Raw genomic sequence first — 15,935 nt, forward strand, 5'->3', positions numbered from 1 at the left:
GATCTGAAGCAGTTCCTTATCACTAGCTCCATCTTTAGATAATTATGTGAGTCTCATTCAACAGAAATCACACAAAGACAAAGTGAACAGAGTAAACAATGAGAAAGTGAAAGTTGCTCAGTTGTATCCAACTCTTTGTGACTCCATGGACTAAATAGTCCATGGAATTCTCCAAGGAATAATACTGGAGTGAGTAGCATTTCCCTTCTCCAGGGCATCTTCCCAACCCAGAAATCAAACCCAGGTCTCCCAAACTGCAGGCAGATTCTTCACCAGCTGAGCCACAAGGGAAACCCAAGTATACTGGAGTGGGTAGCCTATCCCTTCTCCAGCAGATCTTCCTGTCCCAGGAATCAAATCCTATATTGCAGGACGATTCTTTACCATTGAGCTGTGAGTTCAGTCGCTCGGTAATGGCTGACTCTTCACAACCCCATGGACTGCAGCATGCCAGACTTCCCTGTCCATCTCCAACTCCCAGAACTTGCTCAAGCTTATGTCCATCCAGTCAATGATGCCATCCAACCATTGCATCCTCTGGCATCCCCTTTTCCTCCTGTCTTCAATCATTCCCAGCATCAGGGTCTTTTCCAATGAGTCTGTTCTTCAAATCATGTGGCCAAAGTTTTGGAGCTTCAGCTTCAGCATCAGTCCTTCCAATGAATATTCAGGACTGATCTCCTCTAGGATAGACTGGTTTGATCCTCTTGCAGTCCAAGGGACTCTCAACAGTCTTCTCCAACACCACAGTTCAAAAGCATCAATACTTCAGTGCTCAGCTTTCTTTATGGTCCAACTCTCATATCCATACGTGACTACTGGAAAAACCATAGCTTTACAAGACGGAATTTGGCCAGCAAAGTAAAGTCTCCACTTTTTAGTGCGCTGTCTATGTTGATGCAATCAACCGCCCCTGTGGGTCTCAGCTGACCCCGTGGAAATTCAAGGGGGAATTTTGTCTGAGTTCAGGCTTCCTGGTCTAGGCGTCCACCAGGACAAGTGGAGTTCAGCTTGGCTGAAACTTTCTACTGCACAATGCCAGCCTGGGCCCAGTGCCCATGGGCACTGGTCTCTGCCAGGGTCTCTAGAAGGGAGGTAGAGACCCTGGGACTAGGCGCGATGGTGGCTGCGACCAACACACGATGCACGGCCGAGAGGAGCTACCGCACGTCCCAGGTCAGGGGCAGAAGCCGGGAGGACCCCATGCCCCAGGGGTGGCGGCCAAGAGGAGTTACCCCACGTCTGAGGTCAAGGGCAGCGGCCGAGAGTGCCAGGCTGCAATGGCGCAGGAACGGCAAAGAAGAGCTACTCAAGTCTGAGGTCAGGGGTGGTGGCCGGGAGGAGCTACTCCACGTCCAGGTTAGGGGTGGCGTCCGAGGTCAGGGGCAGGGGCCGGGAGGAGCTATTCCACACCAGAGGGGACCGGGAGGACCAACCCCACACCCAAGGCCATGGGCGGCGGCTGGGAGGGCCAACCCCACTCCAAGGAGTGATGGCTGCGCGGGTACAGGAGGGCCTAGAGGCACTATCCCACATTGAAGGTCAGGAAGGGCAGCGGTGAAGAGATACCCCTCGTCCAAGGTAAGGAGCAGCGGCTGCAGTTTGCTGGAGCAGCTGTGAAGAGATACCCTGCATCCAAGGTAAAAGAAACCCAAGTAATATGGTAGGGTTTGCAAGAGGGCATCAGAGGGCAGACACACTGAAACCATACTCACAGAAAACTAGTCAATCTAATCACACTAGGACCACAGCCTTGTCTAACTCAATGAAACTAAGCCATGCCCATGGGGCAACCCAAGACAGGCAGGTCATGGTGGAGAGATCTAACAGAATGTGGTCCACTGGAGAAAGGAATGGCAAACCACTTCAGAATTCTTGCCTTGAGAATCCCATGAACAGTATGAAAAGGCAAAATGATAGGATACTGAAAGAGGAACTCCCCAGGTCAGTAGGTGCCCAATGTGCTACTGGAGATTAGTGGAGAAATAACTCCAGAAAGAATGAAGGGATGGAGCCAAAGCAAAAAGAATACCCAGCTGTGGATGTGACTGGTGATAGAAGAAAGGTCCAATGCTGTAAAGAGCTATATTACATAGGAACCTGGAGTGTCAGGTCCATGAATCAAGACAAATTGGAAGTGGTCAAACGAGAGATGGAAAGAGTGAATGTAGACATTCTAGAAATCAGCAAACTCAAATGGACTGGAATGGGTGAATTTAACTCAGATGACCATTATATCTACTACTGCGGGCAGGAATCCCTCAGAAGAAATGGAGTAGCCATCATGGCCAACAAAAGAGTCCGAAATGCAGTACTTGGATGCAATCTCAATAACAACAGAATGATCTCTGTTCGTTTCCAAGGCAAACCATTCAATATCACAGTAATCCAAGTCTATGCCCCAACCAGTAATGCTGAAGAAGCTGAAGTTGAACGGTTCTATGAAGACCTACAAGACCTTTTAGAACTAACACCCAAGAAAGATGTCCTTTTCATTATAGGGGACTGGAATGCAAAAGTAGGAAGTCAAGAAACACCTGGAGTAACAGGCAAATTTGGCCTTGGAATATGGAATGAAGCAGGGCAAAGACTAATAGAGTTTTGCCAAGAAAATGCACTGGTCATAGCAAACACCCTTTTTCAACAACACAAGAGAAGACTCTACACATGGACATCACCAGATGGTCAACACCGAAATCAGATTGATTATATTCTTTGCAGCCAAAGATGGAGAAGCTCTATACAGTCAACAAAAACCAGACCAATTCATGGGGTCGCAAAGAGTCGGGCATGACTGAGCCACCGAACTGAACTAGGTTGGTCAAAGCTTTTCTTCCAAGGAGCATGTTATCAGGGAGGCTTGAACTGATTGATCAGGGAAGCCCAAACAATGAGAAAAATCACAAGCCAATGAAACAAGGAGCCCAGATGTGGGTGGTCCCAGATTTGGTAAAGTCAGCAGTTCATGTACCTGGAGAGAATGAACACCCTTCCACATGGCACACCCACCTGTCAGTCCCTCCCCCAGGGGACCCCCTCATGTACGGACGTGATTTCTGCATTCCCTGGTCACACGGGGACATGGAAAGGGGCTGGAAGAAGTGGGACGGCTCCTCTGAAACTAAGTCAGGAACCCGGAATCACCGAGAGGTGCTTTGTCCTGCCTTCTGACTAGAACTGGGACACCAGGACGTGAGAATCTCCTCACCGTGGTGCTTTCTGAATTCCAGCCTCTTGGAAGAGCTTTGGAATCTGAGCCTAAAATAAGTGCCCTGCTGAGTCCTTCATCCCTGTCTCTCTATGTTGGTCAAGTCTGTCCAGGCTCCTCTGACTCTTAGTGACATTCAATTTCTCCTTCGACTCACAGGTCAAGGACAACCTCAGCTGGTACCGGCTGGTTCCTATATCAAGAGGTAGTGTGTGTTGAAACCGTGATTTCCATCATTAAAGCAAGGAAATTCTCAACACCAAAACTTTCCCTGTACCTAACAGAGTCCTAACATTGCAGGGCAATCCCCCAGCACAAAACTAGAGAGCTGGGCAATCCACAGTCCAGGTGAGACCTGCCCATGGATGCGAAGCTTCAGGAGGAGCACCTTCAGGATAATTACTACCAATTTCTGCAGGACCAGCAATAACCACTGTGAGGATGAGAGATCCTGGGGGCCACAGTCCATGGTTTGTGGGATATAACTCCACAAACATCCAGGTCTTCAAGGTGAGTGTTCATATTTATCCCTTCAGGACACCTGACGGACGAGGGGAAGGCCAACACTGAGAAATGTTAACACCTACCCAGAAGGTTCATCAGGCAGACCCTCCATGGAAGAGCTCTTCCCCGAGCTTCTCCTAGGAGGTGAACAGAAATTCTTGTCCACTACAGACCTACGGAGGGGTCATATCTCATGGCTAAGAGAAGGAACAGGACCAGGGCACTGCAGCCCAGGAGGGAGTAGAACGCAGATGGGCCAGTACTGAAAACCCTGGCGACGCTCAGAGCCCAGACCCAGATCCCCTGAGTCATGCATGTTCAACCTCAACAATGCAAGTAGCCCCTACCCACATGTGACCTCCAGGGACCTGGCAGAGCTACTATATGCAGCCTCTTTGAGGAGGGGATCTAGTGTGCAGACACCACAGCCAGACAACCATCAGGAGCCAGGGTGCTGAGGCTCTGGTACCCATGGCTGGAGACCAGGCTTGGAGCACCTCACTGCTGGCCTCAGACGTGCTCTGTCCTGCCTGGTCGACATGGCCAGTATCCCTCTCCTTTCTTGGCTATCTGACATGCTCAGGAATATTTATGAAGGTTCCATCAGAGACTCAGAACAGGGGGAAGCAGGTTTGTCACAGGGTCCTGCTGGAGGACACGTGGCTGACACAGCAGTGGGTCTATCTCCCCACTGACACCAGGTCCTGAGGTCCTCAGGCTGGTGGTCAGGAGGGATGGTGAGATGCAGGTTGGAGTCTGATGATGGATGCACCCCGAGGCCATCCTGCTGAAGAGATCTTCTGCCAGCAGACATGCACACAGCTGACCTAGCTTCTCTGCAGGGTGCTGTTGTGGCAACCCTCTCCAGTGGTCCTGCCCGGAGAATCCCATGGACAGAGGAGTCTGGTGGGCTACAGTCTGTGGGGTCTCAAAGGGTCAGACATGACTGAGGTGACTGAGCATGCTCACCGCCCCATTCCCTGGGTGAGCACTCCCTCATGGCAGCCTCCCCTGAGTCAGCTGACAAGGGCTCTGCCTCGTCTTCCTCCAGCGTCTCAGGTGTCTCCTCTCACAGGTGTGGGCACTAGGAGCCCCTCAGGTGCTTGTGCTGTGAGTTGTCTGGGGCGACTGCACTGGTTTTCGTCAAGGGGGCTCATCTGGACCTTCTTGTGGGGCCCCTGCAGGATCCAGGTGCTGCAAGAACAGGTGAGCCCAGGAGTGAACGGTAGGTGGAGTGGCATCAAGCCCCGTGTTTCTGCATGCAACTATCCTGTGACATGATGTTAGCCCACGGGGGGCTCCAGGAGGCGAAGAGACCCCAAGTCCTCGAGAGCCTCTGGACTCACTGTGAGTGTCAACTGCATCAGTGCACCTGCAGCCCCAGGGAGGCGACGTCCAGGTGTTCTCACAAACTCCTTCCTTGGGGTCTCTCTACAGTGTGCGTGCATTTATTGAGGCTATTTCTGCTGCTGCTGCTGCTAAGTCGCTTCAGTTGTGTCCGACTCTGTGAGACCCCAGAGACAGCAGCCCACCAGGCTCTCCCATCCCTGGGATTCTCCAGGCAAGAACACTGGAGTGGGTTGCCATTTCCTTCTCCAAGGCTATTTCTAGAGTTATTAAAAGAACATGCTGTCTCTAGAAGAATATTCTGAAGATGGAACACAGCCATTCAACACCAGACTAGAAACACTGCTAGGACTGCCCTATGAGCCCAGGCAGGGGGTGCCCAGGACCCCAGTCAGGGCTGCTGCCCAGGAGCATGTGGGGCGGGGCTGAGAGTCTCAGAGATGGAGTCTTCTCTTTTCACTGAAAACAATAACTAGCAGGACAAGGACTGGTGACATTTAACATTGGGGCCTGTTGGGATACACAGCTCGGTGAGGCCATGAGAAGTATGTGAAGATATGTGTGAAATGTGTGTGAGTGTGTATGTGAGCATGCAAGTGTGGATGTGTGTGCATGTTTTTGTGTGAGTGTGTGCATGAATGTGTATGTGTATTAGTATATGTATGTGTGCATCTTTGTGAGCGTGAATGTGTGCATGTGTGTGGCTGTGTTTGTGTGTATGTGTGTGTGTAAGTGTGTGAGTGAGCATGTCACTGTGTGACATGTGTGTGTGTTTGTGTGTGTGACATGTGTGTGTGTGTAACACGTATGTGTGTAACAAGTGTGTGTGTGTGACAGGTTTGTGTGTGCATGTGTGTTTGACGGGTGGGTGTGTAAGAGGTATGTGTGTAACAGGTGTTTGTGACAGGTGTGTGTGTGTAACAGGTGTGTGCATGTCTGTATGTCTGTGTGACAGGTCTGTGTGTGAGACAGGTGTGTGTGTGTCTGTATGTCTCTGTGACAGGTGTGTGTGTGACAGGTGTGTATGTGAGACAGGTGTGTGTGTGTATGTGACAGGTGTGTGTGTGTATGTGAATACCCAGTGGTGGCTGACTTTGGGGAAACACACTGATTAGAGGTGAAGATGTCTCTGTGGCACTAAAGGCTGGTTCACGATGGGGACTGTGTCCTCTGGGGTGGGTCCCTCAGTGGAAGAGCTCTGTGCACAGGAGTCAGGGACCTGGCAGGACACACGCCCTCAAACAAGCATGAGGACACAGACACACACCCACTGAGCATGGCCATGGGTCATATGTCTGCTCCTTCCTAATATCGCCTGTGTATTGAGTGTGAAGTTTTCAGCCTCAGAACATGCAGGTGACCTGAGGTGTCCTACGTTAAATACAGATATTCTGAGCCCTGAGAACATCACCCAGAGCAACACCGGCTCTGCACAGCAGTCCTGGGACCACAGCCCTCACCAGGGACTGGAGCTGGACAGTCCTCCTCCTGGTGGCCTTGGCTCCAGGTCAGGGTCATCCAGGTGCTGTGGTGAAGAAGGGACAGGGTCCAGTCAAGGGGCTTCATGCACTTCTGTCCCCTGTCCACAGGGGTGCACGCCCAGGTGCAGCTGGTGCAGTGGGGGCTGAGCTGAGGAAGCCTGGGGCCTCAGTGAAGGTGTCCTGCAAGGCTTCTGGATACACCTTCACCGACTACATGCACTGCGTGTGACAGGCCCCTCAGCAAGGGCTTGAACAGATGGACAGATTGACAGCAAAGATGGTGGAGCAAAGTATGCACAGAAGTTCCAGGGCAGAGTCACGTTGGCTGCAGACACGTCCACCAGCACCGCCGACATGGAGCTGAGCAGTCTGAGGTCTGAGGACACGGCTGTTTATTACTGTGTGAGACACACAGTGTGAAAACCCCCATCCTGAGGGTGTCAGAAACCCGGAGGAGCAGGGCGGCTGTGCTGGGGCTGATGATGACAAAGACGATTGGGTCGGGGTCCTGAGAAAAGTGGGTACAAACATGTGTTCACTGTTACAGGAGTGTGTTCACTGTCAGAATTTGTGTTCACCATCAAAGGAGTTGTGTGTTCACTCTCAGAGGACTGTATTCCATCAGAGGAGTGTGTTCGCTTGTACAGGAGTGTGTTCCCTATCTGTAGAGTGTGTTTGCTGTTACAGGATTGTGTTAACTGTTAGAAGAATATGTTCATTTTTAGAGGGTGTTCCCTGTCAGAGGTGTGTGTTCACTGTTAAAGGAATGTTTTCCATACAATAGATACTCTGTCAGAGGAGTGTGTTCCATACACTAAGCACTCTGTTGGAGGAGTGTGTTGTGTACAATACACACTCAGTCAGAGGAGTGTGTTACGTACAATACACGTTGTGTCAAAAGAGTGTGTTCCATACAATAAGCACTGTGTCAGAGGATTGTGTTCCGTACAGTAAAGATTCTGTAATCAAAATATCAGCACTGGGGGGGGAAGCGTCAGTGCACTCTACGGACACAAGCCCCTGTGAGGTCTCTGTGTGGACCCGAGTCTTTGCCTCAGAGCCGTGGCTCCATCCAACATGAAGTCCACCTTCATCTCCATGCAGATGTGTTAAGTCGTCTGCAGGTGGTTGAGCCTTTTGCAGCCCCACCCAGGAGTGAACAAAAAACCCCTTTTGCTCTACGTCATGTCCAGGACCTGGTATGTTGGGATCTGGGTTCCAGCCATTCTAACTGTGCAGTGGTACCTCACGATCCTTTAAGCATGCAGTCCCTGATGGCTTGTGATGTGGAAGGTCTTTCCAAGTGTTCACGTGTCAGCTGTGAATCTTTGGAAGCAAGTTCAGACCACCCATTTTTCACTGGGTTGCTTACCTTCTGTTGTTCAGTTATGAGTGTCCACGTGTATTCATAGCACAAAGTTCTTACAAATATGCTATTTATAAGTGTATCTTTCCAGCCTGTGGCTTGCCGTTAGAGTCCCTTAACAGTGAGTTCAGAAAACAAGTGTTTTTCATTGTGATGCTCTCCAATTTATCAGTTTTTCCCCCATGGATCATGCTATTGGTCTTATGTCTAAAAATTGTTGGCAAATTTAAGGGCACCCAGAAGTTGTCCAAGTGCAGCCCCGCCCCTCCCTCAACAGATGGGGCTGAAGAGGTGGGAAAATCAGGAATATGGAAGAATCCTAGATCCATTGACAGGTTTGTCCTGTGTGTGTGTGTATGGGTGTTCAGTTGAGTCTGACTTGTTCAGACCCCATGGACTGCAGCCCACCAGGCTTCTGTGTCCGTGGGATTTTTCCAGGCAAGAGTACTGGAGGGGGTTGCCATTTCCTCCCTCAGAGGATCTTCCCCACCCAGGGATTGAACCCGTGTTTCCCACGTCTCTTGTGTCTCCTACATTAGAAGCAGACTCTTTACCACGGCACCACCTGGGAAGCCCTGCCCTAACTGTAGTTTCCCCTTTCCAGAACGGCCTATAAATGAAGTCACACAACATGCAGGCCTTTAAGACTGCTTTCTTTCACTTCGCCATATGCATTTAAGGTTCATTCACACCAGCCATGGACAGTCCAGAAAGGAAATTAAGAAAGTATTCCATTTAAAATTGCATGTTAAAGAATTAAATGCCTAGCAATAAATTTAACCAAGGAGAGGAGAGACATGTGCACTGAAAACTACAAAACCTAAGACAAAACATAAAACACGGAAAGAAATGAGACTCCATGCGTGTTCAGTTGTAGCTGGCTCTTTGAGATGCCCTGGACTGTAGTCCGCCAGGCTTCTCTGTTCATGGGATTTTTCAGGCAAGAACACTGGAGTGGGTTGCCATTTCTCAGGCGGGGCATCTTCCTGACCCAGGGACCCTATTTCTCCTGACAGTCTTGACTGCAGCCCAGGCCCCGTGGAGCCTCCCCTCCTGCGTCTCCTGCACTGACGGGCGGGGTCTTTGCCGCGCACATCACCTGGTGCACACATCTGAGCTCACAGATGGAACAGCTTCTCCACGTTGTAGGACAGCAAGGCTTCCCCGAGTCACTAACACGACCAGTGAGGAGCAGAAAGCCACTGAGTAAGAGGGCAGGGTTTCCCTTAGAGCTGATGGGAGCCCTCAGGACCCGGAGCGAGGAAGTGGCTGCTCAACTGTTCGGTGTCAAACGGTTAGTTTCATGACATGTGAAGTTTCCATCCACTAAAAAGAAAAGATTCCTAGATGACCCTTGAGGGTTCCATAGCTCGTTCTTCTATTCTTCCCATGCACGTGAGGACCACGGGCGGCCCACTCTTCCTCTGGGGGAAAGGACACTGTGCTTGCCTGCAGTTCCAGAAGTCATGGATGAGGCTGCTCCAGCCGTTCGTGTGCAGTCCTGTGTGGACATGTTTTGGTTGACTCAGAGGCACCTAGAAGCATGCTTGCCGATCTTAGGAGAAACCTGTGGATATTGCTCAGTTGCTAAGTCGGCTCCATGAACTGCAGCACGCAGGGCCGCTTGTCCTCCACTGCTGCTGCTAAATCACTTCAGTCGTGTCCGACTCTGTACGACCCCATAGACGGCAGCCCAGCAGGCTCCCTCGTCCCTGGGATTCTCCAGGCAAAAACACAGGAGTGGGTTACCAATTCCTTCTCCAATGCATGAAAGTAAAAGCTGAAATTGAAGTCACTCAGTTGCGTCCGACTCCTAGCGACCCCATGGACTGAATCCCACCAGGCTCCTCCATCCATGGGATTTTCCAGGCAAGAGTATTGGAGTGGGTTGCCATTGCCTTCTCCAACTACCTCCTGGGGTTTGTTCAAACTCAAGTCATTGAGTTGGTGATGCTATCTAACCACCTCATTCTCTGCCGTCCCCTTCTTCTGGCCTCAATCTTTCTCAGGATCTGGATCTTTTCCAATGAGTCACCTCTTCACATTAGGTGGCTAAAGTATTGGAGCTTCTGCATCATCCCTTCCAATGAATACCAGGGTTGATTTCCTTTAGGATTGACTGGTTTGATATCCCTGCTGTCCTAGACACTCTCAAGAGTCTTCTCCAGCAGCACAATTTGAAAGCATCAATTCTTTGGTGCTCAGCCTTCTTTATGGAAAATGGTAACCCACTCCAAGGTTATTCCAAGATAACCTCACAAATGCTATGAAAAGTGTAAAATTATGTTACCTTTCTTTGAAACTGCCACACTGCCTGCCAAGGTGACTGGATCAACCTTCTTTCCACCAACAATGATGAGCTTTTCCATTGTCCTCCTCACTGGTCCACAGTGGGCATTGCAAGACTGGTGGGTTTTAGCCATTTTAACAGTATGGCTGAACATCCGCCCTGCGTGTGAGGAGAGCTCCTAGGGAGGGTCTGGATTTTCTCTGGTCCTGATGCTCTCAGACATCTCCCCTCCATACCTGTGGGGACGGACCCTCACTCTCCTGAAAATCCACTGCACTGTGACCTTCACAGAAGGGGAGTGGTCCCACAGAGAGCACAGGTCTCGTTACAAGCACGGGGTTCCAGACCCCCGGCCCACCACATAAGCTCTGTCTCACACACACCAGAGTGGGCCGAGAGGCCCTCCCTGCCCCAAGGGCCCCTCCACGATGCTCACAGGTCATGCTGTCACCTCAGTAGCAGCCTGGGTGGTGGGAAGATGGAAGGATGATGAAGCCCCCTCTGCCTTTGGAAATGCATCTGATGCAACATGCAAGTGTATCTGTTCCCAGTGTGCTGTCCTGTGGAAGCTGGAGGGGCCAGCTCAGGGTGAGTGTGTGAGACGTGCCCCGATAGACCCCCATCCTCCTCCACTCCGGCTCTGGCCATGTCCAGAGAAAAGGCTGGAGGTCAGTGGGTGGCAGAACTGCATGGCCAACCCCGGCTGGCAGAAGCGGTGGTCGCAGGAGTCCTGGAACAACGTCTGCTTCTTGGAAATGTCCCAACACACTCTCCCCTTTTCCATCAGGCAGCAGGCAGGCCAGTCTGTGGGCGCCCCCACGGCCCTGCCTCAATGGGCCAGGCCAGGATCCCCACGAAGCCACCCCGGCACCTGTGCGCTCCCCACACTGCATCTGCTCCCTGACTGTACCTCACACACAGCGTCTCTGTTCAGGGGGCAGGTGACCGGGGGCAAGCCCTCTGGGCCAGCACTTTGGTCCGTGTAGGTCAGGAGCACCCTCTCAATCACCCCCTCTGGGGAGGGGGACCAGCTCCCTTGTACAGGATTCCTTCTAGCCCAAGAAAGGAGCTACAGGACTATTCCCCTACCCGACCTCACCCCAGCACCCCAACTTCTGAATAACAACAGCTTCTGTAAACCACGTGTGCAGGGGACGTAGGAGCTGGTGATGCCCCTGGTGGCCACACGCGTGTGCTCCACGTGTTCTCCACACCAAGCCCTGAGGTCTCCCCATTGCTGCGGGGCCCCCTCTGCCAGAGGGAAGGGGACCCTGTGGATGGCAGCTGCAGGTCTGGCTTAGGCGCTGCCCTGCTGTGGGCCCCTCAGAAATCCCAGGGGTCCCTGGCCTTTACTGGCTCTCCTGCCGCCTGTGGGCATGTGATGTTTGCCTCCTTCTAAGGTTGTGCCTGTTTCCTCCCACACTCAGGAGGCTGACACGACCTCAGGAGACCCATGGAGCCAACTGGGCTGCTAAATACAGCCAGAATGAATACCGATCCTTTTCACACCCAACTCGAGAGCTGCCCTTATCCCTGGTGGAGACTATTGGTCAGCAGGTGTCCTCCCACACTCTGAAGAAGACAGGGTGTAGGTACAGAAGGGTGGAAATAGTGGCCGGGTACATCACATCTAAGCCGAGTGAACTTCCTGAGACTCCTGTCTTCTGTTGTTGTCTCTGGGGCTGATGCTCCACACGGAGCACCATCCAGATGGGGAAGATGGAGACCCTGTGGACAGTAGGAGCCAGGCTCCACGGCATAGGGAGCCTTTTCCCGTTGCCAGCTCGTCTCCAATTGCATGTCTCAGGTACTAGGAATACCACAGGGCTGTCAAAGCACCGTTGCCCCGGTTATCACCACAGAACTTCCTAGGAGCACACTGGTTGCCAGAGCCCGTATAACACACACCCTGTGTTCCTGCAACCAAAAACACCAGGCCCAGAATCAGAGACACACCTTCCTGGGACATCATCCCTGGCAAGCGCCTCCCCAGTGACAGCCGCTGGTGCACAGGGCTGAAGGCAGATGCAGTGCTCTGTCCCCTACAGTATCCAGCAAGTAAAAGCAAACACCTTCCCCGCCTGCAGGAAGTACTCCCTCTGACCGTTTCTGCAAATGGTGAAGAGGACCTGAAGGAGTCTGTGACTCCCCCAGGATGACAGCAGGCACTGACACTGAATACAGAGCCAAGAGGAAGGGGGAAGGGCTGCCGAGCAGCAGGGCCCAGAGACATCCCGGATCCCACGCTCCTTCCACTCTGCTCGCCTCACCACAGGCCGATCCGCCGAGGGCCAGGAGTCGGGGCCACGAGTAGCGGCCTTACTGGCAGAGCCAACAGACAGAGCAGAGGGCCGATGAGAGTCCTCCCGAACCATGTGGCCTGGAGTTTGACTCCTGTTTCTCTTACAGTGCGGAGACTGGGAGGTGAGGAGGTCGGGTGCTAAAGTGCTAAAGGCCACAGGCTGCTGCAGACACTTCGTGCTTCCAGCCAGATTCTGCTTGGAGGGCTCAGGTTCTCATCCCCTGCAGCCATGCCCAGCAGGGCTTGACCAAGGGTTTCCTGTGAGCTGACTCTCAGGCAAGGGGGCAGGGTTCAGGAGACAGCCACTGCGTACACCGTGGGCCACCTCCCTGTAGCGAGCAGCTTGCAGTCAAGGCAACAGAACACAGATGTGAAAGGGAAGGAGCCAGATCCGACCTGAGTCAGACGTGTTCTCTCCCAAGACAAGAAGGCAAAAAGAGAAACAGACCAACGAGCAAAATGCAGCAGAGGGCACCCTCTGTTGATACAGAGTTCTCATATTATGGATGAAAGCGAAATCTTGCTTTTGATTCTGCCCTGTGAGTGAGTTTCTGTCCTCTGTGGATGGCTACAAAGTGGTGTAAAACTGCCTGAAATACTTCCTCGCTCCCCTTGGGTACCATGCAGCCCCCTGGGTCCACAGAGGCACAGGCGAGAACCATCCCCTGCCGGGAAAGAACCACACAGAAGGTCACCCAGGGTCTCGCAGTCAGGCCTGATTTCTGGTCTCACCAGCCAGGGTCAGCAAGAATCACAGAGAGTGTCCCAGAGGAGAGTGGGGAGCCAGCTCCTCAGGGGGCCTAAACGACGCTTCCAAGCAAAAATCAAGAGGAACACGTGGTTTGCAAGTGACCTACCTGCTAATCGGAATGAGACACACGCAATTATGAGCTTCTAAAACATTTTCAACACCTACAAATGTTAAGTGACGTGAGCAGTGTCTGGTTCCAATCGCCAAAGTAGCAGGAAGTGGTGCTCACAGGGAGGAAAAGAGGCCTGTGCAGGAGGGGGCCTGGCAGCTCCAGGGGGCAGAGTGGGGGGCCGTGAGCCGTGTTGCAGGTGTACATTGGGCGTGCAGACCGCTGGAAGAAGGGCTGGACGTGTGGAGTGGAGACAGGCCTCTGCTCCCCTCCCCTGCCCCTCCCATGCCACCCTCGTGGACACAGCCTCCCCCCTGCCCCTGGTCAGCCCCGCTGCACTGATGACCAGGCTTGCCCAGGGCCTCGCCCTGTGACTGTGACTCCGTCTCTGCACACGACCCGCCCAGGGCTGGGCGCTGGCAGCCCCGGCACCCTTTGTTCTCTGTCAGTGTCTCCTCTGACGGCAGTGGCCTCAGCACGCGGCTCAGACCTGGCTTCTCTGCGGGGCCTCGCCTTCTCTGTCCTCGCTGGCAGACATCCCTGAGCAGCGCCCCCATGCCGGCAGAGGGCTGGGTCTCCCTGAGGGCAGCCCTCTGGCTGCTCGGGCTCTGTGCAGTGCTGGCCCCTGTCCAGTGCTCTCCGGACCGTCCCTCATGGCGCTACATCTCCACGGAGGTGGTGATTCCCAGGAAGGAGCTGCACCAAGGCAAGGGCGCCCAGGTGTTGGGCTGGCTCTCCTACAGCCTGCGTTTTAGGGGACAGAGGCATGTAATCCACATGTGACGCAAGAGGCTCTTTTGGCCTGGATACCTGATGATGACTCAGGATGACCAAGGAGTCCTGCAGACGGACCACCCCTTCGTCCCTGAAGACTGCTACTACTTTGGCTACCTGGAGGAGATCCCTTTCTCCACGGTCACCATAAACACGTGCTATGGGGGTCTCCAGGGTTATATGAAGTTGGATGACCTCGCCTACGAAATCAGCCCCCTCAAGCATTCTCAAAAGTTTGAGCACACTCTTTCTGAGATGGTGGCAGATGCCAGCACTATGGGACTGAAGCACAGACCAGGGTATGAGGAGGAAAGAGACCCTCTGCTTTCTCCAGCAAACATCACTGCAGCCCCCAGGATGTCTAGTAAGCTGTATATGTTCCATGAAGCACATATGAAAGGAGTATTTCAGTCTACTAATTCATTTTACAGAACTGTAAACAATGTGTGAAAAACTGTTCAGTACATGGTTGATGTGGGCAATATCATTGATGCAGTTTATCGTGGTCTTGAGATAAGGTTTTATATTGGCCTCGTATACGTTTATAATGTTAGGGACCCAGTCAGCACTGCGTCTCTCAGATCACAGAGTGCATATTTCCAGTTCTATTCAACAACCATATTTCCCGCTTTTAACCCACATACAGCTGTAGTCTTTAGCACAGTTGAACCACCTGATGGTGCCTATATTCCAAACCTATATAGTTTCTGCCATCCAGCTAATTTGGTGCCAATTGCTACATCGGGGAAAAATACCCTAACGGTGGCTCTCTATTTGTGCTTTCTAATTGGCAGAAGTATTGGTCTCTATTATGACGACCCAGACTGTGTTTGCCAGAGAAGGACCACCTGCGTTATGAATGGCTACCAGTCACTGACAGATGCTTTCAGTAACTGTTCCTATGGGCATTTACAACATATACTTATGCGTGATAGAAGCGCTTGTATGTATCTCCCTGAGCTGGTATATTACAATAGATCGAAGACACATGAACGTTGTGGAAACAAAGAAGTGGAAAATGAGGAGCAATGCGACTGCGGCTCCTTCAAGGAGTGCTATAGCAACCCATGCTGTGACAACCTCTGTTCTTTCACTGCTCCAAGTCTTTGTGATGCAGAATCATGCTGCACAAACTGCACATTCTCCAAGCCCGGGACACTCTGCAGACCCATCCAGAGTATGTGTGACCTTCCTGAGTACTGCCGTGGGATAAGCAAGACCTGCCCTAGAGATGTTTTTATGCAAGATGGAACCCCATGTGGTGAAGAGGGGTACTGCTTTAAAGGAACTTGTACTGACCGTAGTGTGCATTGCAAAGAAATCTTTGGTAGAGGGGCTTTGAATGCTCCGGATCAATGCTATACTATAAACAGAAAAGCTTACCGATTTGGATTCTGTAGAAGAACATCTTGGTCTGTCTGCTTTATAGCTTGTTCACAGTAGGATCAGCTTTGTGGAAGGCTGCAGTGCACCAATGTCAGTTTTCTCCCTCCGCTGCAGCAACATGTTGGATTTCATCAAACGCATACGTTAGAAGCCTTGTGTTTTGGGCTGAACCTACACCGTGGGCAAGGAGCAGTTGATTATGGCCAAGTGAAAAACGGTGCCCTCTGTGCTCCTGGAAAGTACTGTTTAAACACCTTCTGCAACGGTTCTGTTAGTAAAATGGAGCATACCTGTTTCCCTCAGAAATGCAACTCCAGAGAAGTTTGCAACAGTGAAGACAACTGCCATTGCCACCTGGGCTGGGCACCGCCGTTTTGCCAAAACACGGGTTATGGAGGGAGTGAAGACAGCGGACCC

This window comes from Bos taurus, unplaced genomic scaffold, assembly GCF_002263795.3.
Source record: "Bos taurus isolate L1 Dominette 01449 registration number 42190680 breed Hereford unplaced genomic scaffold, ARS-UCD2.0 Leftover_ScbfJmS_2469, whole genome shotgun sequence".
Taxonomy (NCBI): domain Eukaryota; kingdom Metazoa; phylum Chordata; class Mammalia; order Artiodactyla; family Bovidae; genus Bos; species Bos taurus.